Here is a 2,518-nt window from a genome sequence, read left to right on the forward strand (position 1 = left end):
CCCAGAGAGCTCTCATACCGCTATATTGTGAGGGGAGCTCTGCTTGATACAGTGACATTGCAACCTGACACGCTTTTTCATATTGAGAGTATTTAAGATAAAGCTTCAAGGACATATTGCATTTCAATGTTTTCCAGATAACTTCTTTTACACTATCTTTCTTAAACTCCTGTTTATGTTGACGGATTGTATGCTGTCTGGTATTAATACTCCACAACCAGTCAATCCTATTCAGCTCCTTCTCTTTTGAATCTTCTCTGTTCTGCAACCTTTTTTACAGGAGCACATTTACACATTTTTTAACAACTGTTATCTTCCTTTGTAGGCCAACATTTTTGTATCACTTTTTAAAGTAGCCAATTTCATTGCCTTTTTCAAATAAAATAAAGAGAAGTATGCACATATATCATACATTTTAAAAGTTTTGGAGTTGTTATTCAAAAAAAGCTATATATTACACATTTCTTTTCTTAAAAATAATGCAGTACATTACTTAATTACTCTTAGGAGAAAATAATTCGTTAAACTATTTGCTGCAGACCTTTCTCACTGTAAAATGATCTGAAATGCATTGTGCCATAATCACCAGTTAATAATATAAACCTTAGACTACAGTCCCACACATTAGCACCAATCCCTATCCTAAGGATAATATGATCTTTCTTTTAGTATTTACATAAGAACACAAAACCAGTAACACAAAGCAAAGGTGAAAACCAGCACAAAGAGACTTAAGGGCAGTGTGATTCCACTTTAGCAGCCTTTACCTGTAACCTGTTGAAGTTCAGGGTCTGGCTTTCTGTGATAAAGTCAGCAGTCACTCGGCTGTATCCACACTCTGGGTTCTTGGCTAGCTTTGTGTTAGCATGCTAAATTCCATTAGCAGTATAATGTGGTTGTTTCTGTCCTGGACACAGTTTGTTTTACCATAGTGCTTCTGTCCTGGAAAATTAAAAATAACTATATCTCTACTGTAGACTGCTACACCATTTTTACACTAACTGTATTCAGCAGGGAGAAAAAACAGATTCAAGTGTCTTTGATGTGTCTTTTTTTTCTTTCTGTTCACTGGCCATGCAGATAACTAAAAAGTAACAACAGAGCTGTAACTTTAATTATATAAGTACTCATTAGGAGCTCAATAAATGTGCTTCTAGTGAAGTTTTCACCAAATTGCTCATAAACTCTTAAAAATTGTATCAAACGTAAGTTGTGCAATGGTACTGAAAACCCATAAATCCAAACAATGAGCTGGAAGACACTTGAGTACTTCATGAACGCAGTAATTTCTTGACCCAAGAAAGTGACCCATTCAAAGTATCCACTCATTTGAGCAAACGTTAAAATCAAATTAATTTAGAATGTTTTAGGAATTCATTCTTACTTTTGGCAATAAAATGTATAATAACTCTTCATTTTCTGACAGGTGAACACACCTGCAAGGTATGAGATCCCAAAGATGTATTTGCATTATATCTTCATGCAGCTATTTTTCTCAGATTTTTAGTGTACATATGATTTATTAATGCAACTTGCACTTACTGTCTTACACAATGTCTTACTTTTACTGTTTTTAACTACTGTTATAAATATATACATTCCTGCACTGTGACATAGTATGAGGAGGCCATTACCAGGCAACTGTGGCACTTTTATTTTAACTGTGTTGTTTACTTGTTGTTTACTGTAGAGTGTACTATTTTTTTTACTGCTTATCATGCTTCTGTAACACAAAAATTTCCCTTGTAGGATCAATAAAGGGTTTATCTATCTAATTAAACACTTGGACACTATTATATTTTTATATACTCAAAAAACAAAAAAAGCGAGAGAGAGTGAAATGTCAGACTGCAGGCCTCAGTTAGCATTTTAAATGTTTAACTGTACAGTTAGAAAAGAACTTAAAAAGTACTGAACAAAACTCAAAACAAACGTCAAGATAAAGAAAACACAAAATATCTGGAACAAAAACAGCACACCAGCACAAAAACCCTATACTAACCATCAAGGACGGTGGTGGATGAACGATGATTTGGCTGTGTTTTGCAGCCCTGGGACCTCGCAGCCATTGAATTGACAAACTCATCTTTATACTGAAGGATTATGAACTGAAATTGAGGCCAGCTGTCTATAAGCTAAACAGTACAATGATCCCACACCACACACCAAAAAGTCTACATTAGACTGAATCAAAGGCTTTCAGTGGTGCAGTCAAAGTGCTAACCCTAACCCAACCCAACTGGAATGCCATGCTAAAACCTTAAGAGAGCTATGCATAAATGAATGACCATGAGTCTCAGTGAACTGCAGCAGCATTGTAAAGAATGGATGTTGTTATTTGCAAGGATAGATGGCACTGTTGTTTGTCTGGCTCTTGTTTTCCTGGTGTAGGGTCTCCACCTATTGGCCCATTCAAACTTGATTGGTACATGCCTATATGCCTCCTGATCTGGACACAGGTGTGAACAGATGTGAAAAACTGATAAAGTTATAGACACAACAGTTACTTCAACTTATT

The sequence above is a fragment of the Oreochromis aureus genome, linkage group 16 (assembly GCF_013358895.1).
Source record: "Oreochromis aureus strain Israel breed Guangdong linkage group 16, ZZ_aureus, whole genome shotgun sequence".
Taxonomy (NCBI): domain Eukaryota; kingdom Metazoa; phylum Chordata; class Actinopteri; order Cichliformes; family Cichlidae; genus Oreochromis; species Oreochromis aureus.